Consider the following 14,958-nt stretch of genomic DNA (forward strand, 5'->3'; position numbering starts at 1 on the left):
ATACGGAAAATGCATTAAAACCTCCCATACAAGTTCTGTCAATTCCTGATGGGTCGTTAAAGATGTATGCAGTCGGCGTTGTCAGCGTGGTATTCGATACACTTACAGTTGACCAGTTCAGGCCGTTTCTTTTGAATTGTTAGGTGCAATCGCGCTAATTGTCGACAGTACAGGTCTGAGTCTATCGTACTGTCTGGCGGCAGCGGCTTGTGATCCACGATTCCTTTCCAATCCACCAAACGCACAGAATAACCTTCTGGGCGTCAGTGTGGGCTTTCTCACGGACTATGCAGCTTCTTACTTCTCGACCACGATCTTTTTCGCAAACTGTTGTAGGTTATTCATTTCTCATCGATCATGATCAACCGCTTCAGAAATGGCTTGAATCGTTACGTTTCAGTACAGATTTGCAGACTGAAATTCGATCGGTAGATTTTTCTGAGTCAGATCAAGTGGCACCGAAACGTCCAACTTTTCTTTTTGTACCCGGCTTTCTCCGAATGATTTAACACTCTTTGATGATGGATGTTTAGGTCACTGGCGATTCATGAATGCTTACATGCCAGTTTCCTCGACTTTTACCAGAATATCATTCACTTTTTTTGTGAGTTTGCCCATTGCGAGGAGCATCTTGGACATCAACATTTTTCAGATTTAAAACGACTAAACCGTCTTTTGGCTGTAGCTTATGATAACATATGTTGCCCATAAATAGCACAAATTTCTTCACGGTCCTGCGCCTTTATCGGAATAAAATTGAAAAATTTAACACAGTTTTGTGGAAAGTTCACTCATCTTCAAGGAGGATTATTACCTTAAACATCGGAGAATAAAAATTTCAATACTTTTTGCACTCTACTAGCTTCAACCGCCAGGTGTCCAATGTTCGGCCTGACCCACTTCGGCTCATATACCCTGAGATTTGGGACGCTACGTTATCTCGTGCGCAAAAGGCTCACTAATTTTTAGACTACCTACTATTACAAGCATTCACATACAGTAACAGTGGCAGTGGCTGTGAGATTGAGCCGCTACGCCATACACTGTAGCAATCCATAAAAAATCGAAATTCAAAAAAAGACGAAAATGGTTTTCAGATAATTATCTACAGAAAACTTGCAACCGCTAATCTACTGAAAATCTCGTTTAGAACAACCGGAAATTGGGAAAACTTGCAATCATTGTTCAAAATATTTTATTTTTTTCACCCCTTACTACAAAATAGAATTTCGAACCGTTCAGCGATTGGTTTTTAGATATTCACATGAAGATTACACATACCAAAAGTCAAGTTGATATCTTCATTTGTTACCAAGAAATTAAAAAAGTAGCCGAGTTTCAAAAAATATTCAAAAATCCATTTTAATCATTTTTAACTCGGAATTTCAAAAAATTTAAATATTGGTTTTTAAATATATCAATGATTTTTGTTGATCGGCTGAATACGTGCAGCCAAGAAGATTTATTTCTCTTTCAAAAATTCAAGAGCCATTCCAGAACTGGAACAGGATTTTTAAACGAACAACTTCGCCAATCTTCGGAATTGTGTGGTACGTGAAAGCATTTGACAACATAATAAACCGTTAAAATGGATCCTAACAAGATTTTAAATATTCCATTAAAACGTAAGACGTGATCATATTAAACCCTTTAATTTAACTAAATTTCCCTTCGACATTTTTCTTATATAATTTCGCTATTAAAATCAGTCGTAAGATAATGATAATATTCGCGATTAATTCAATAAAGGTTACTCGTATAACTTATAAAATCTAGTCATGTTACATGTAAATGATGCACGATGGAAATTAACATTTATAAAGTGCCGCGAGATATGTTTAACGAATTACACGATCCGGCAGATAGGTAAGAATTTTAAAAACACAGAATCATATTTGCGAATAGTATACCACCATTCTATATAAGGTTTTCTTTAATATTATTTCGGTATCAATATATATTAATATAGCCTTGTGAAAATTTTTTTATTTTTCCTAAGTTCTATCGATATTTGCGTAGCTGAAACGGTAGCGTCTCAGCTTTCTTTCGGATCCTGGTTCGAATCGATCTGGATTGGAATTATTTACGCTTTAAAATTTCGTTATTACGCATAAGTTTCGAGATTATGTACTTAACGAAAAAAACTGCGAACACAGATACACATAAAAAATTTTTCAAATTAAATTATTACATTGTGTTTCTAACATATGTCTATTCTTTGTACAATTTTTTATTCGGTAAGTAAATCAATCATTTCTTTAAACAATTCATTCACATATACCTTTTATGCAGCGTGCGAGACAGTAAAGCCGGATTCGTATCAATACTGACCAATAACAAGACGATGGCACAGGTATGATATAATAAATGAACTAATACTACCCGTTCGTAAATAGACACAGTAAAACAGTTTTAATCCCGACCCCGTTAAACAGGATTTCATTTTAATCCATACGACGAACCTACGAACATATTTCACTACAAGTAGACTTAAATATTTTCGTGGAAAAAATATTGTACAACCTGCAATCGGACGAGAAAATGTATTTAAGGGGATACAACCTAAAGATTCTCTAGTGCTACATAGAAAAGAATAATGGGATGCTATTCTTTAAGATATCGAAACGAGTGGAAGCTGATGAAGATATCACTAATTTAACAAGAAGGGAATGTAGATGCTGCAGTGGGAGGAAGCAACTAATCCGCAAGACGAAAATAGCAGCCCGTTGATAATTCAAACCTGGTAATTAAATCAAATAAAGCCAAAGAGAATTAGTAAATTATCTTATCGACTTTGTTGAGCGAATTAAAAACGAACAATTGTTAATTTATTGTATGAACTTATTACAAGATTACGAAACATCATTAATAAAAAAATAAACAAAATACATACAAAAAAAAAAAGGAAAGTAGTTTAAAGAAAAACAAACCGGATCCTCTTCCTTAACCGTTAACCCTTCATATTTCTTTTTCTTAATCCCCTTACTGCGAATCCATCAACATTTTTTCAACCTTAAATTAAGTGTACGTAAAACCTTTTAACTAAAAAGAAAACCCTTTTTCATGTTACAAAGAAATTTATATATATTATTGAATTTTATTTATTAAGACCCGTTTCTAAGACTGCTGCAATAGTGTACATTTCATAGTTATGTAATTTTTAGCGCTCTCATAAATTTTGCTTAATTCTATTCTTCTTCTCGAATAATTTGGAATTTTAAAACAATTTAAAAAAATCAATGAGAGGCTTATTGAAAACTTTCCCTTTTTAAAATATTATCCGTTCATCCGAACATCACGCCCACATTAGTACGGATAAACAAAGCTTTACTACAATGCGTTTTATTACATTCTCTGAAACAGAAGTTATGATCAAAAAACTTTTGCGCAAGAAGACCGAATTTTCGTGGTTTTATTTTGTTTCCATGTTCCAACTTGCAGCATCACAACCAAACACGCTTTTAACTTGCCCCGTTCAAATTTTTTCAAACTTAAATTAAGATTAACTCAAGAAAGACTAGACCAATCTTCATCGAATTTTCACATACACGAATCACTGGTACAGCATATATAGATTTCAATGAAATTTATTCTGTAGTTTTGGAGATTTTTGAGCCACAAAATTCGATACATAGGTGTGTCTTACATATAAAGAAACCACAATTTAAGTGAATTGTATATTCGTATTACTCATACCTCAAAACGTTAAAAAAAATAATTTTCATCCCCCCTCCAACCATCCGACCGAAAGTCATTTTGAAAAATCGATAAAAAAATTATCTAATAAAAAATTTTTTATCGATAAGAAGTAGAATTTAATAGCATAAAGGAAAATATTTCATTAACTAAGTCATTAAAATAACATTGAACATAAAAAGGAAAAGTATTCAAAATACGTCGTAAGAAAAAATTATGTATTTATATATAATGGTACAATAATAATGAAAAAAATTCTGGTAATGATATAAAAAGAAGTTAAAATAAACAAAGTAGTAATAAAATTAAAAAAAAAGGAAGAAAATGGTGAAGAGAAAGGTAAACCATGCTAATAAATTAAATTTACAAAAATGAGGGGATACTACATAAAAGATGGGTGATGGTAGCGGAGGAAGAAAAAGGGAAGGAGCGGATCAGGAGGGAAGAGGGAATAGAGTAACAGAGAGTTATGAGAGCGTAATGCTACCGTAAATCTTAGGTACATGTAATAGGGATGGGTAAGGGAAAGGTAGGGTGAGAAGTCTTAATGACGAAAATGTGGCAAAGATAAAGAACGGTGATAGGTAAAGAGCTGAGAGAGGAGGTAGATACGGACGTAAGTAGTAAGAGAATTCGGGAAGAAGTGAAGCAAAACAAGCAGAATGTTGTGATACGAGGGCGGTAGGAGTTGTAAAAAGCATCTGGATATCTTTCTCTTTAACTCTCTCTCTCTCTCGCTCGATCCATCTCTCTCTAGCACATACACACTCGCATTAAAAAGAATATGCATCCGACATTTAGTGTATATACATTGAAAACATTAGCATCCACTATCTCCGTTACTCGAGCGCGCCACTCTTAATGGTAGTTATGAAGTTTACTTACTGAATTTCTTGGAGAGAAGTTAAACTTTTACCGGCAACTTGAACTTTGAAACTAACAAACCAACCTACTCTGCAGCGCTACAAACAGATAAACAACACTAACCTTCCCCCCCGACCCTAATGTTACCGTTCCATTCAGAATTCCGCACCCTAGTATCTCCCGAGTGGCACTTCAATGACAACCACTTAAAACAATTACTTGCAGTTAACCGTAATTTTTATTAACTACACAAACAAAAAAAAGCGCTAAGAGAGTAAACAGAGGAGTAAGTAATTCATCAAAAATGTCGTAATCTCATTAAAAAAAATTTCCTGCGGTCATAACATGAATTAATAATAAATAACAAAAAACATTACATTAGAACAATCTGGTACAACTTCCTACTAATTTCCTCTTTTAGAAACTTAGACGTAAGTAAATAATCTACGTGTAGACGGATAGTATCAAATTTGCCCTAATATAATCTAAACAAAAAATCGGGCAAAGTACTTCATGATTTCTCGTCACCGCGGGTACAGTCATTGCACAGGTTTTTCATTGTAAAATTGTTTTCTACATTTTAGGTCCGGGGTTCCGTAATTTACAATTAAAAAACATTTCTTGACAGCTCTTTGAATAAAGTATAAATCTTCAAAAAATGATTAAAAAATATTTAAACCGAACGGAGATAGAGAAAAAGAATTTAAAAAATTATATACTTCAATTTTAAAAAATGGATGTGTTTTTATTGAAAAATTGTTTTTTTGGGTTATTTATATATGCACTATAGATAACAAATTTTCTTTAATAAATTTTTCTCTAAAAGGCCTCTGAATAAAAAATCCAAATAACTTTTTCGCGATACCCCCTGCACTCCCCTAACGAAAAAATTAATATGATCAATCCCCCAAATATAGAAATTACAGTTACAGATTTGAAGAAAACGGGATAGGTCAATCCTAGGATATAAAAAAGCGGCTTTATTTTCAACAGACGTTATTTTTTGACAGGTCTCAGCTTTTGTTAATGCGTTTATTTGTTTGTTCACTCACGTCGATATAATGTAAGGTGATGTAGTCACAATTTCTCATTAGCGACTATACGAGTATGTAACACTGTGTTCATGTTTGTAATGAAATTTCCCAGTACTCTGAACTGTATGCAGTTTATGCAACACGTACATTTTTTTTACATAGAGTTACGACCAGAACGTAATGATGACGCAAAAGCGACGTTTCTTCACATTCAACATACAGGCACGTTAATACACTACTAAAACCGCTATTATACGTGCGAATATGTATTAAGGCACCAATTTTAACTATGTTGGAAAATAGTAAAGTTATTTTAATACTCTCTTACGATCGGTAAATAAAGAATGGTAAACCTTTTTTTAAAAAAATTTATCCATAACTAAAATTCCAATTACACTATTTCGTATGCTATAACTAATTATCCAAAAATTTTATCAAGCAAAAAGATTACTTCCGGTTTCCTTCTATTTACCAGTTCCTTCAATTTCTCCATATTCGTGTGCATCCTTTTAAAACCAAACAATAAAAAATAAATTGTTAGAATTAAATACAAGTCACGATCATTAAAAAAAAATATCAAACGTCTGTACGAAATATGTTTGCGAGTAATTAAATGAAGTAAAATAAAGGGTAAAATGAAATAAAATAAAAATACGGGGAAGTTCCAAAAGAAAATACCAGTAATTAATATGGTAAATATTGTTAAAATTAATTAAATGAACTTTAACAAAAGTCCGATAAAAATATAAGTTTCACGATAATAAGTTATCGTAATAAATTACTATAAAATAACTTGTAAATTTAATGACAGCTAACTACAACCAAAAACAAGAAACAATTTATTAAAACTTCTATAGGCGGCAGATGGCACGCGCAGAGCAGGTGCTACATCCTTTAAATAAAAAGAAAAAAAAAACAAGACAGGAATTGCCACGGCATTTTTTATTCTTATTTTGCTTTTCATCTATCTACGCGATCTATTAAGATTATACACATAGATGCCGGGTGTATTTAGAAAAGTAACCGGAAATTTTCTTCTACGGTCACAATCAGATAATATAAAATTGTAATACGTTGTTTAGGTCGGTATTAATAGAAAGGACAGGTGCAAGCTGAAATTTCATTACAAACATCAACGTGTAGCGTTATATAAAATCACCAATGAAAATCTCAACTACATCGCCTTACAATATATCCAAGCATATAACCGATTACAGCAATTATTCATCAAAATAACTGATTAAAAAAATCCACTCGGACCTACAGGGTTGAAATTTTTTTGAAAATAAATATTTTAGTGATAATTTCTTAAATTTATATCTCTAGATATTAAATCACAAAGGTTTGTGATTTGTTGTTGGAATCAACCAAAGGTTTCAAAACTTTAAAAAATTTTATTTTTTACAAAGGGCATCTGGAACTAAATTAAAAACAATTACCTGAAGATGGAAGGGTCAACCGGACGACCGGTCAAACTTCGCTGAACTGTATCGAAAGGATTCGAAACTTGACTTTACCTCAACCTGATGATGATGAACTTTTTGTATAAACGGCGGTTAGGAAGCACGATTCCCTGGAGAGCTGAGCAGAAAGATTTCTTCTTCTTCTTCTTCTTTCTTTTCTGTTTAGCCTCCAGAACCACCGTAAGGTACAATTTCAGAGGATGATATGTATGAATGTGAATGAAGTGTACTCTTCTACTATCTCAGGTCGAGCATTCCTGAGATGTGTGGTTACTGAAACCCAATCACTAAAGAACACCGGTATCATCGATCTAGTATTCAAATCCGAACAGAAAGACTTGTCTTCATCAAACCGTACATTTTTCAAAGCAAAAGAGGGTCTACCATATTTAACAAGAATCCAACCAAAAACCTATCAAAGGAACGATCTACCAACAGAGACACTTATAAGGAAATAAACAACTGAAATAAATTAAAATGGGCATCCTTTCCGTTCAAACAAGTTTGAAGGGAAAGGATGCTCAAACATCGGGATATCATATTATTATCGCCCGAGATGGAGAAAATGAATTACGATCAATTTGTTTCATTTACACCTTCAAGTGTTGAACGTAATCCTATATCGATCGGCAAACGTTTACCCTTTAATAAGCGACACGAAAAAAATATCAAATTAAACCGATACTAATTAAACATTGTTCAAAATCATTAAAAATTCAAATTAGATTAAAAACTGACCAATTGAAACGGGATAAAAATTATTCTGTTTCCTTTAAATTTAGACGGTAAGATTTAAATTTATAGAAATAGATGATAACTAATTTAAACTGAAAGTCCGATTTCGAAGTAGCATGGTAGTTACCAGCTACGTTTGAGACGTATAACATGTTTCTTTACGATGCACAAACAATTATTCATTAACACCGGTAGATACTGACACGATGGTGAAAATACGAATGGACAAGTGAATGTCTGTTAATCCTGAATGTAAAAATACCAAATAGTGCTTCAAACACACAGACTGAATCAACGATACCGATAGATATCAAATCCATTAGCGACGTGGTGATGATCATTAGTATGACATATAATCCAGCAGAAAACACATTACTTTAGTAAGGGAAAATGAAAACATAGTACAAGATACAAAGTCCAAGACATAGTACATTCGTTAGATAAGATCAACCGATTTATGGACTAACTACTCTACACTTTATCACTTTCTTTTTGTACGTATTTCTACAAAAAAATTTATAAAGCTCACAAAAACTCTCTTTTAAGTTCCTAAACCTCTGTTACAAACTACAGTAGGTTTCTTTTTAGTAAGAAAGTTTTTTTTTTTTGCTTACGCTATTCAACTTTTGTTTTTTCTCCACAGTGCACCGATCCTTGATCTCTTTTACCGGTCAGATAAAAACTATGTTCCGATACTTTAACGTTTGCAAAACCTTTTACCTTCCTTTCTGCTAAAATACTTTTTATTTATTCGTATTTATTTTAAAAGCGTACCTCGTGATTTAATCATCCTTAATAATTTATTAATAAAACGGTATAGGAAGTGGATGGACATAAAACGAAACGCTAATAGCGCATTTGTAATATTATCTACCGTACGACAGGAATTAAATTTCGATGCGAATTAGATAAAAGGTTACGTAAAAGTAATACACCAGAGGGCGGAACATCATAAATGATTTTGATGGACATAATGAGAATAATTATGATGAATAATGCACTTAAACGACAAACAACAATAAACGTAGAGAAGTGGGAATGATTAAAAGGGCGAGTACGAGAGGGAGCGGAAGGGTACATGTATGCATTTTCCAGAGCATCCAACCGGACCATCTATCATAAACGCGTGCATTTATTCGGACTATTCTGTCGGTTGTAAGTTTTTTTTTTTAAATGCCTGCCACATCTGATTACGCTTTCAATTATGTAAACGAAAACAAGAGCCGTGAATAACAGCCGGCCGGCAAAGCCGAGCTAACCGGCCCGCGAACAGAGATGGATGGGCAGAATGAGTAGGTAGGCGGATGGGTAAGGGGGAGGCCGTGATCAATCAACAAACTGCCAACAGACGAGTACAAAACTATCGTATTTCACGTCAAATTATCGTATCCGTTGGGAAATCATATAATTAACAAACGGTATGAATAAATAGAACTTGTACACAAACAAAATCAGATCGTATATTTATTAAAACCGTAGTAACGCGCCTAAATATTATGCGAAACGTTTCTCACGTAGGAGTGTAACAGGAAAAGGGAGAAAAAACATGAACGAAAGTTACGTTTAAGTTTTAATAAATAAAATTAAAGAAACTTATTTAACTGTAACAAAACGATTATTAAAAGTAAAGACCGGAATTAATGCGTTATTGTTCATTAAAAAGGTTAATTTAATCGATACAGAAATTGTATTCCGACTTTATTTCTTAAAACGATTAGAGAAATTAAATAAATTCAAATTGAGTGTACCGGTTCAGGAACAAATTAAAATAATCAGCTAAATCAAACATTTAAAGGGGCAAAACGGTGTAAACATTATACCTAAATAAGTTTTTATAAAGCGTTAATTAAACAGGACTAGTCAATATTTACCGTAGACCAAAAAGAGAATATAACCAGATTAAAAGTAACGAGCCGTCCATTAATAACGTAACTCCGAAGGGCGAGAGGGTAAATGTTTTTAAATTAAGATGCGGGAATAGAAATTTATATTTTCACTTGGTAAAAGCTTCAAGAATATAGTTTCTAATAGGCGTATAATATAAGTATCGAAACCAGATAATTAAAAAAAATGAAATCATAAAAAACCGGGGATCTGAGTAAACAGGGATGTAACCTCTATTTGAAACTTATCTGCTGTACTTAACCTTTTTTTTTTTGTTCAAAAACCAATTAAATAATAATCAAACAATAATTAGATAACAACAATGCAGTAATTATATTATTTTACATTTTAAAATTCAATTTTTTTTTTCAAAAACTGTTTCTTTGCTACTTACTTTTATTTAATTTGAACTAAACATTACACACCGATGTAGGAAAAGTTGTTTATTAAAATCCGAAAGAATTTTGCATGGATTGATATACGGATGAAGGAAGTGTCTTAAGACTATAATTTTAAGCTTCTGTAATTTCTGGAAGACCCGTTTCCAATAATTTAAAATAATTATTAATTTAAACAATAATAATGACAGAAACTAGCGTAAATATACCGAATAATTAATTTATTATTTTATAATTATTAAAAAAACAAATTCATAAAAATTTAACCATCTTTAATCCTTTTTAATTTGTTAAGACAATTATTCAGTCGTGTTCGAAATGTAGGGTGAAATACAAGTCGAGTAGTACATACAGAGCGAGCGAGATTATTTTCATAACAACTCTTGAAATTAACGTCGAGGCTGGCGAGCGATCCTTAAAGGACGGTTGCCACTTGTTTACTCTGATTAAGGGCGGCTGAATGCGGTATAATCGGTGTGCAATTTGTCGGTGACCCCAAAACGTTCCACCGCTTTGACGTTAAACGATAAACGACGTGATTATTAGAAAGAAAGGGGGATGTAGAATTCCTCCTCGCGATGATGTAATATACTTAAACTTGCGACAGCGGTATGTTTTTAATGGATAAGGTTGTTAAGGAATTTATCTATACCTCACATGTTTGGACTCGATTAAAAATCTACATCTCAAAAACAGTCAATATGACGTAAATCTGGAAGACAAGACCAATGAATAGAAAAGTTACGTTAATCGTAGTCGAATTAAGATAAACCCGCTCCTTAGAGTACAAACTACTCTTTGCTAACGAACATATAATTTTACAAAAACTTTCTTTCATATGTTTGATTAAAAAAATCACAGAAATGAATCTTACTATACAAAAATAAAACTTTTCAATTGATAAGCGCGTAATCAGTAAGGAATAATTTGATAACTAATTCAAAAACTAATTCTATAATGGACAAAATATAGTCCCCACCGTTTCCCTTCTCATAAATAGAAAGAGAAATCGCCTAAAGTTTAGCAATTACTTTAATAAAAATTCAGAAATCAAAAACAAAAAAATACAAATTTAAGTCTTTTCTTATATAAAAAAAATAATAATTATTAACATTTTGTAGTTTACAGAACGAGCAAATACAAAAATATAAAATTTCATAGATTTCATTTATTAAAAAAATCTAACAATAAAACAAATTATAAATATTCAATCAACTTCTTTACAAAATTAAATCGATTAAAAAATAGGAGCATTCTATACACTAAATCAGTTAAGTACAACAATAAATATAATTTATACAACGACGTAGATCTATTTTCAATGTAACGATGGTATTAATAAAATTTGTTGGTATCAGTTTATATTAACGGAAATGCGTCAGTAGCAATATACAGAATTATAACGACGCATTTCGCATGCGAGCGAACGAACGGAGACTGCGGCGTTAGGAGGCGGCAGAGGGTTGAACAGGGGCAGGGGCTGAGGCCTGTAACGCCCCCGGGGGCGGCGCCGTACCATCGACCGATCCACCCCCGGCCCGTTTTTGCTCTGCTTCCCGGCACACCGCACACACACAGCACAAGTCTTTCTTTTATATCGCCCTATAATTTATATGAAGAGGAAATATCTCTCCCTATTAGGAATGACGGAGTTTTGCATGATGAATTACTGAGGGTTCGGTTAGAGGTACTGTAGGGTAGGTAGCATTATAAAAGCCTCCTCCCTTTTTTCCATACCAGAAGAGAAGCGGTTTGAAATAGACAAACACGCTTAAAGGTTAAAGCATCTTAAACGAAAAATATTCGTACCGTTACAAGTACCTGAGCGTATTCAATTAACAATGTATCATCAAACGGTAATGAGAAACGAATATTTTTGTTATAATATCGGCAATAGAATATAAAATAACACTTCAAAGTAACTTAAAAAATAAATAATTAATTCACCGCATTGTTTCACCGCTTAAATAAAGAATCGTAAGTGGATTAAATTCCACAATTTCAGTATATTTTTCTGATAGTCTATACGTCCTTAAAAAAATCCGATGTATACAATTTCACCCAAAATGCAACAACACTAAAACAAAACTTTTCTTATCTTTTTCCTCTCATCCGAGTAGAGGAATGTTTACGATAAACAGGTACTTTATTCGTACGCTTTATTCGATTTACACAAATTTTTTCTTTCGGTGCTGATGCATATATACTTAAGAGGCACCGGTCAGAATGTTCTAATTAAAAATAATGAATTGTATTAATTACAAAACAATCAGTTCCGATGATAAATTAAGTTGAAGATGTGTTTCATATAGTTGACAACATTCAAGTGAGTGAAGAAAATCATGGGAAACCACTTCATTCCGCAATTGCACCGGGTATGAAATCTTCATTATTATTATTATTATTATTGAAAAAAATATATTTGAGTGATTCGATTATGCTACATTACAGATATAATCTTTAAACAATATTGGATCTCTCCGGAAGTAGTAAAACGATACGAAAATATAACCAGATACTATATAATAAATCAGAACATAGGAAAAAAGGCTTCCGAGTAGGTTTAGTTTTTATTTATTTATTTTTTTTAATATTTCATGTTAAACATACATTCCAATAAACTGATTCCGGCTGATTTTTTTCTATATTTTTCATCCAAAAAAAAAAAAATATATTTCTATAAGCAATCATAATTTAATACACAATAAGAAAATATACCCAATATATATAAAAGCTGACATCAAAGTTGTTGGACTTTCCCGTCACGCGGCCATAATATTTTTTCGTTTATTTAATTCAATTATTCTAATTAAACCGCGCGTGCATTCCGTATTTAATTCGGGCGGGTGTGGCGGTACTAGCGGCGACGGTCGGCACTAACTAAAATAATGTTATTTCACAACTTACATACAACACATTTCACTTGTACCGTCGGCAACTGGTACAGCCGCGTGGCTTAACGCACCAAGTACCTTGTCAACCCGGCGATCGGGTTCAAGATCCAGCCAGACCGAGTTACACATTTACATTTTAAATATTTAACATTTAATTCTACCTCTCCCCTCTGACGTCACAACATAGCAGCATCTTTTGTGGTGGGGGTGCGATTTTGCAAGTACCGTTATTTTTTAATTGTTAATATGTGCGGCTAAGAAGTATATAACATTAATTAGACAAAATCTTAAGATAATGAGGGTGACCTTGCTCTACAGCCTCCCCCCCTTGACCTTTCAAGCTAAAAATTTTGATGGCATCGATGCCCCATATATAGAAATAATTTGGTCAAGATCGGTCCAGTAGTTCTGGAGATATAAGGTGATTTAGAGGCCAACGCCGAACACACGTATATAACATCGGGAAAATTTCCATCCAATATTTTGGGTTTCTTAGGTTCAATAAATCAAGATCCGGTGAAAACCACATATGGCCAAATTGGATTGATTACAATGCTTTCCCTTGTAGAATTATAGTACTATCTACACGGGAAAGTTAAACATACATTATATCTATATATATTTTTTTTAAATCTACGGAGCTGAATTATAGTTATTGCAGACAATGTAATAACAACTTCCTACATTAGCCTTTACTATTCTACGAATAGCAATTGGTGCAGAAAGCGTTGAAAAGATTAATTAAATAGGGGCATCATCATAGTTAATTCTTCCATTTAAATATCCTTCGATTTGTTAAAGCAGCCATTTTTCTTTTACCCAACCATTTTAAATAAACGATAATGAACGCTAAATTTAAAAAGAGAATTTTAATTGAGATTATAAAAGAGAATTTAAAAAATAATATGAAGGAACCATTTTCGGATATATTTCGGAAAAATCGTAAAAAAAGCAATCCTGCAGACATAATAACCTAAATTTAAATTAATTTTATAATACTTTTTGGTAAATTATGCTCAAAACTTAGTATTAATTTTATTTATTTATTTTTTTTTTTTTTTAGAAAAAATATGATTAATTCTTTTTTACATTGGTCCTTTTTGATTTTCAAGATAAAGTAGATTCAAATTCAGGGATAAAAAAACAAATACTTTGGCAAAACTGTCTGAAACAGATTTGTTTATATTCAAACAAGTAAATTAAACTTTTTTAAAATTCCAAAATTCCATTAATAGCCTTCTTTTTTCTCAAATGGAAAATATTAAAAACCGATCCCGAATTAAACCGCTTAATTCTTTCCCTTCAGCCTTGCGGTAATTTTGCTCTCGTTTATTTAATTATTTCTCTGAATATTATTTAATTTAACGTGGTTCGCAGAGTATTTATTAATCCTATAAACAAACTATTTAACTCTATTATATTGAAACTTTAACTCGCCGGATCAGTATGTTAAACTCGTCATCACAAAATCAGCAGTTCTAAGATTGGAGTCCTTGTAAAGACTGATTATATGGATTTGAATGTTAGACTGTGGATAACGGGTGTTCTTTGGTGGTTGGATTTCAATTAACTATACGCCCCAGGAGTAGTTGACCTGAGTCTATTCCAGATTACATGTTTACCGGTACATTTACATTTACACTTACATTGCACTACATCTACAGCCTAGTCACCTGGCAAGCGGTAATTAATTGCATTAACCTATCTATACCCACATCTCCAGACCCTGTGGTAGCTGGAAAACTGGTTGGAAAAAACATTGAAATTTTCTATCGGAGTTACTTTTAGGTTAGCGGAATATCATGAAATGTTTTTAAGGCCGCTATAGTTTTGTTCGGTAGATTATTATTAATCGTTACATAAGCACGAAGTCTGTTCGTGGGAATTTGAAATGAAAATTTTGTAGCGTATGAAAATCCCACGCAAGATTGAAATTCGAACCCGGGACCTTCCCGACGAAAAGAAAATCTGAGAAACTACAACTCAAAAA

General features: G+C 32.7%; 1 protein-coding gene across 5 annotated transcripts in view; it reads right to left on the minus strand.

The window, feature by feature from the left end:
• osa (trithorax group protein osa) overlaps positions 1-14,958 on the minus strand; it is a 532,978-nt gene that overhangs the window by 376,574 nt on the left and 141,446 nt on the right. The gene's annotated exons all lie outside the window — the stretch shown is intronic.

Source organism: Lycorma delicatula, chromosome 7, assembly GCF_047948215.1.
Source record: "Lycorma delicatula isolate Av1 chromosome 7, ASM4794821v1, whole genome shotgun sequence".
Taxonomy (NCBI): domain Eukaryota; kingdom Metazoa; phylum Arthropoda; class Insecta; order Hemiptera; family Fulgoridae; genus Lycorma; species Lycorma delicatula.